Genomic DNA, 6,431 nt, shown 5'->3' on the forward strand with positions numbered 1-6,431 from the left:
TTTAAGGCTGATTTATAAGGCTCTATTTTCTGAATTACTCAGTGGCCTGTCTTGCACCAACAATCCCCTTTCTTTACTCATGACTCACTTTGAACTTCTCAACAGCAGATGGTCTATATGCAAAAACACACTGAGTTACTTTTATTTGATTGGCCAATTATATATTAGCAGTTGAACAGGTGCATCTATAAATTAGCAACTGAGTGCATACAGTGGGGAACAAAAAATAAACATTTCTGTAGATATTCAATCAGGTTTAATCAGGAGTCTAATCGGCCATTTCACTATTTCATGGCCCATTCACACGGGGCGTCAGCGTCAACGCTTCCCATTCACTTTGAATGAGTGACGTCAGGGAACTGCATTATGGATCCGTCGGAAGCGTCAGCCGATCAGATCGCTGTGCGCACATACACCAGTTCAGACAGTAGCCGATTGCTGATTTCATTGGCTGATGCTGCTATGACAATCGCCTCAGCCCCAACTTCAGACACGCCCTCTGTCAAGTATTGACGCTGAAGCCCTGTGCAATGGTATCAGGATGCAGCCTTTATGATGCAAGATGAGATTGCATAATTTAGCAATGCATTTAAGGTGTCACTGTTTTCAGCTTTTGCTGTATGATGGAGCTAATTGTCTTGCATAAAAACTGCTGTTGGACTGAGTAATGAATGCAGGGAAGGAGCCACATGTTGCTGAAGGAGTCAATAGTATCTGGATGCAGCCTTTATGATGCAAGCTGAGATTGCATCACTCAGTGATGCAATGTCAGATACAATGCACTCAAATGGAGCTAGTGACGTCACGGTGAGGGGTAGGATTAGGGGTGGGGTCAGGTGAACCCATTAAAAAGCATTGGATGCAGCCCAGATTGCACTGCATCAGGTCTGCATCCAGACCCTTTTTGAAAGAGTTTCTGATAAACATTTGCATCCACTCAGCCATGTCAATAAAAGATTACAATCAAAAACAGAACTAAACGGAAAAAAGAAACACCACAATCTGTCATCTGGCATTGCTGTTGCATTTTTGCATTAGCAATGTTACATCTGATTATGTAATATGGCCCTCTCTTACAAATACATTCATTTTAGGGAGGAGTCAAATTTACATATGTGATTTCAACAAGCTAGGGCTTGAGATCTGTCCAGGCCTGAAGTGGACAACATAGGCTCATTCTGAAAATGTAGCCCTATATATGTTTCTGGAGATTGTGAATTATGTAGCCAGAGCTACATTTGGCTGCATTTCATTTTTTAAATGAACGCTATGGGGTGGTATGACGCCTTTTTTTACGCTTACTAGCTGACCGCTTACCTCCGTATAGGCGGCTTTCCTGCTATTACCAGTTTGTCCTGTTAGCTCGCCATGTACGTCAGTGGACTTAAGACGCGGAGAGGAGTTGACCACGACAACGGGGTTCGAGTCTAGCAAAGAACGGTTCCAGAAAGCAGGTCAGACAAAAACCAAAAAATAAAATAAACAAGTAAATAAGAGGTGAGAATGTGTCACGGTTGTGGATCCATCTGCTCCTTATTTGAAGTGTCTGCGTTGTGTGACAGTTCATTAACATGGTATGTGTTTCTAGTATGTGTGCTGTTCTCTCTGTGTTTGTGTGGGAGTCGTGTGGCTGTCAGTGGCTGTTTGTTTTCATGTCATCAGCTGAGGGGTCACATGATCATTGTTACCGGAACTGTGGCGTAGCTCCGCTCAGCTGATAATCAGCGCGCTACAGGTGTAGCGCATTTACGTGCCTATAAATGTTCAGCGTTCCTGTCTCACCTTGTCAGTTCGTTGTTTTGCTCACGGTCTTTTGTGTTTTGTCAGGCACCTCTCGTTGAGATCGCTGGTGGTGAGTGGTTTGGTTTCTGTTCCTTGTTGCTGTTTCTGATGACCCGTTTTCCCCGCGATGAATGTTTGATCAGCTCTGTTGAGGAATATATCAGAGACATTTCCTGCTTCCACGATTATTGTTTGATCCGCTCTGTTGATGAGTATTATGAACTATTGATCGGCGCTGCCGAATTGGACCATCTCCAGTTTATATACTCCCAACCACTCACCATTTTTTTTGTTTATTGTCTTTTGTCAGCATTAAACATTCTTGACTCGCGGACCATATAAAGGATGAGATATACGCTTTAGAGTTACCCAAGACGTTGGACGGTCTCATCAGCCTGGCCATAAGGGTGGACAACCGTATGCAGCGCAGAGGTACGGATAAGGAGTTCCGATCGCAGACCTGTTTTCTGGAGACTTCACCCCCCGATCCAGAGCCCAAGCCTATGCAAGTGGGAAGGTTCCGCCTCTCATCAGAGGAAAGACGTCGTCATCGCACGGGGGGCTTGTGCATGTATTGTGGGGTAGCTGGTCATTAGCAGCTTTATGTCCGGCCAAGAGCAATAAATCATCCGCTGGTAAGAGCCTTTTGGTGGGGGAAGTCATGACAGGGAAAAACTCTTCTGATTCCACTTTCCTACCCATTAAACTGGATTTTAAATCGAACTTTTATTCCTGTCATGCGCTCATTGATTCAGGAGCAGAAGGGAGTTTTATTGACTCTGATTTAGCTAATAAGTTAAAAATCCCTTGTTTTCCCCTTTCTTCACCCATAGCTGTTCACACACTTAGCAGTCTACCTCTTCCCACTATCACACATATCACAGCTCCAATTAGACTCATCTCTTCAGGAAACCATATTGAGACTATTACATTCTTTCTCACTAACACTGTTAAAAATCCTGTTATTTTAGGACACCCATGGTTGGGGTTACATAAACCTCATATTAACTGGGGTCACAACACAGTTTTTTCTTGGAGCGAGTGCTGCCATAAGTCTTGTTTATTGTCTGCTTGTTCCACTGTGTCTTGTTCTGTGTTTCAGGAGGAGCAGGTGGATCTGTCAAACGTGCCTCGTGAGTACCATGACCTGAAGAGAGTGTTTAGTAAGTCCCGGGCTGCTTCTCTACCTCCTCACCGTCCCTATGACTGTGCTATAGACTTACTGCCAGGTACGTCTCCGCCCAAAGGCAAGTTATATTCGCTGTCTGTTCCAGAGAGGGAGGCCATGGAGAAATATATTTCTGATTCTTTAGCAGCCAAGATCATCCGCCCGTCTTCTTCACCGGCGGGGGCGGGATTTTTTTTGTGAAAAAGAAGGATGGTTCCCTTCGTCCGTGCATAGACTATCGAGGGCTGAACAGCATCACGGTTAAGAATACTTATCCTTTGCTATTTATGTCTACCTGGATGACATTCTGATTTTTTCTCACTCTCTCCAGGAACATATTCAGCATGTCAGACGAGTGTTGCAGAGGCTGCTAGAGAAAGGGCTTTATGTCAAGGCGGAGAAATGCGTTTTTCATGCACAGTTGGTTCAGTTCTTGGGACATATCGTGTCAGTCGAGGGGATGCGCATGGATCCAGAGAAGATTCAGGCTGTGGTAAATTGGCCAACCCCAGATTCCCGTAAGGCCCTGCAGAGGTTTCTGGGTTTTGCCAATTTTTACCGGCGTTTTATTCTCAATTTCAGCCAGCTCGCCGCACCTCTGACTTCCTTGACCTCCTCCAAGACGCCGTTCAGGTGGTCCAGCGCAGCCGAGGCTGCCTTTTCCAAAAAAAAGGCTGCTTCGTTTCAGCCCCGATACTCATTGCCCCTGATCCTTCCCGGCAGTTTGTGGTGGAGGTTGATGCGTCAGAGGTTGGGGTCGGAGCCATACTGTCCCAGCGCTCCGCCTTGGATGGCAAGGTCCATCCTTGCGCGTATTTTTCCCATCGATTACCTCCTGCAGAAAGAAATTACGACATTGGTAATCGAGAATTGTTGGCCGTCAAGCTTGCTTTGGAGGAGTGGCGTCACTGGCTAGAAGGCTCGGGGGTGCCTTTTATCGTCTGGACTGACCATAAGAATCTTGAATATATTAGATCCGCTAAAAGATTGAACTCCAGGCAGGCTCGGTGGGCATTATTTTTCGGCCGGTTTAATTTTACCATCTCTTACAGACCAGGTTCCAAAAACATCAAGCCTGATGCGCTGTCACGTCTTTTCGATCCTTCAGATCGTAAGTCATCTCCTGACCCTGTGCTTCCTCAGAACATCGTCGTAGCGAACATTTCCTGGGAGATCGAGTCGAGGGTCCGTGCAGCCCTGGATGGGGTAACGCCCCCGATCGGATGCCCACAGAGTCATTTGTTCGTGCCAGAGGGATTACGGTCCAACGTTGTCTGGTGGGGTCATTCCTCCAAGATAGCTTGTCACCCAGGGGTGAGTCGCACATTATTTGTTATCAAACAACGATTTTGGTGGCCAGCTATGGCTCGTGATGTGCGCGATTTTGTTTTGGCTTGCTCTGTCTGTGCAGTTTACAAGTCTTCCAATCGCCCACCTGCTGGACTCCTCCAACCGCTGTCAGTGCCTTCGAGACCCTGGTCACACATCTCACTAGATTTTGTTACGGGTCTTCCATCCTCTAACGGTAACACGGTAGTTTTGACCGTGGTGGACAGGTTCTCGAAGGCTGCTCATTTTATCCCTCTGCCCAAATTACCATCAGCCAGAGAAACAGCGGTTGCTGTCATTGACCATGTTTTTCGCATCCATGGCCTCCCGAGGGATGTGGTCTCTGACAGGGGGCCACAGCTCGTCTCTAAATTCTGGAGAGAATTCTGTCATTTATTGGGGGCCACTGTTAGTCTTTCTTCTGGTTTTCATCCCCAGAGTAACGGCCAGACTGAGAGAGCCAATCAAGATCTTGAGCGTACATTGCGATGTTTGGTCTCGCAAAATCCATCCTCCTGGAGTCAACAACTTTCGTGGGTGGAGTACGCACATAATTCATTACCAGTGTCTGCCACGGGCCTTTCTCCGTTTCAGTGTAGCTTAGGTTACCAGCCAACAGTTTTTCCCAGTCTGGAATCCGAAGTTGCGGTTCCCTCCGTTCACGCCTTTGTCCAGAGGTGTCGCCGCACTTGGAATAGGGCCAGACAGACCCTCCTCCAAGTGGGGACGCGCACCAAGGCTAAAGCCGATCGCCACCGGTCTAAGCCTCCCGTTTACGTTGTCGGTCAAAAAGTGTGGCTTTCTACTAAAAACATTCCGCTCCACACCGTCTGTAATAAGCTAGCTCCTAAATTTATCAGCCCTTTTATTGTCACTAAGATCATTAGTCCTGTGGCAATCCGCCTCAAATTACCTCCAGCGTACAGGAGAATTCATCCCGTGTTCCATGTATCCAAAGTGAAGCCCGTTTTTCATACGGCAATTAATCCGCACACACCAGGTGTAGCGCATTTACGTGCCTATAAATGTTCAGCGTTCCTGTCTCACCTAGTTAGTTTGTTGTTTTGCTCACGGTCTTTTGTGTTTTGTCAGGCACCTCTCGTTGAGATCGCTGATGGTGAGTGGTTTGGTTTCTGTTCCTTGTTGCTGTTTCTGATGACCCGTTTTCCCCGCGATGAATGTTTGATCAGCTCTGTTGAGGAATATATCAGAGACATTCCTGCTTCCACGATGAATGTTTGATCAGCTCTGTTGAGGAATATATCAGAGACATTTCCTGCTTCCACGATTATTGTTTGATCCGCTCTGTTGATAAGTATTATGAACTATTGATCGGCGCTGCCGAATTGGACCATCTCCAGTTTATATACTCCCAGCCACTCACCATTTTTTTGTTTATTGTCTTTTGCCAGCATTAAACATTCTTTTACTTGCAATTGGGTTCCACGTCTTGTTTCCTTGTGTAATCGTCACAGAATGTGCTGAAATCTGGAAGTGGGGTAAAAAAAAATCCGAAGAGGACTTTTCATGTTTTCTGGATTGCTTTTTAAAACTGTCGGTTGGGTTTAGGGAAGGGGGTGATCGGGTCAATTAATACAATTGCTTGGGATTAGGGAAGGAGGAGGGTGGGTCAGTCATTGAGTTAGTCAAACAGTCAGTCGACAGCGGCCTCTGGTGCATTTACATGAGAACAGCAGGTGCAAATGACACTCGCGAGAGATATTTGAGATCTTAAAAAGTGTACACAAAGATAAATAGATCTTAAAAAGTGTACACAAAGGCCTCAGGTGGAAAAACAAAAACTGCAAAAAACGTAGCTCCTGGGACTTATTTGGCGGTCTCCAGAGATGTATATAGAGGTAAAATTTCAGAATGAGCCTGGTTGGAAGTGAATTAAGCAATCAGATATATATCCACCCCAAATGTGTTTCAGAGGCCATTTAAACTATAGCTATCCAATCAGAAAACAGGCACAAAATGACCAGATGTAAACCCTATAGAAAGCCCTATAGAAATAAATATAGGTGAAAAAGCGCGTCCTATTTGTTGATAACCATTGTGCTTTTTAACCACAAGAGGAAGCAGCGCAAGAAAAAAATTACAGTGTTGCTTTAGGAAATTGAAGGTTTCTCTCTAATTTAAATCTCCACTG

The sequence above is a fragment of the Danio rerio genome, chromosome 21 (genome assembly GCF_049306965.1).
Source record: "Danio rerio strain Tuebingen ecotype United States chromosome 21, GRCz12tu, whole genome shotgun sequence".
Lineage (NCBI taxonomy): Eukaryota > Metazoa > Chordata > Actinopteri > Cypriniformes > Danionidae > Danio > Danio rerio.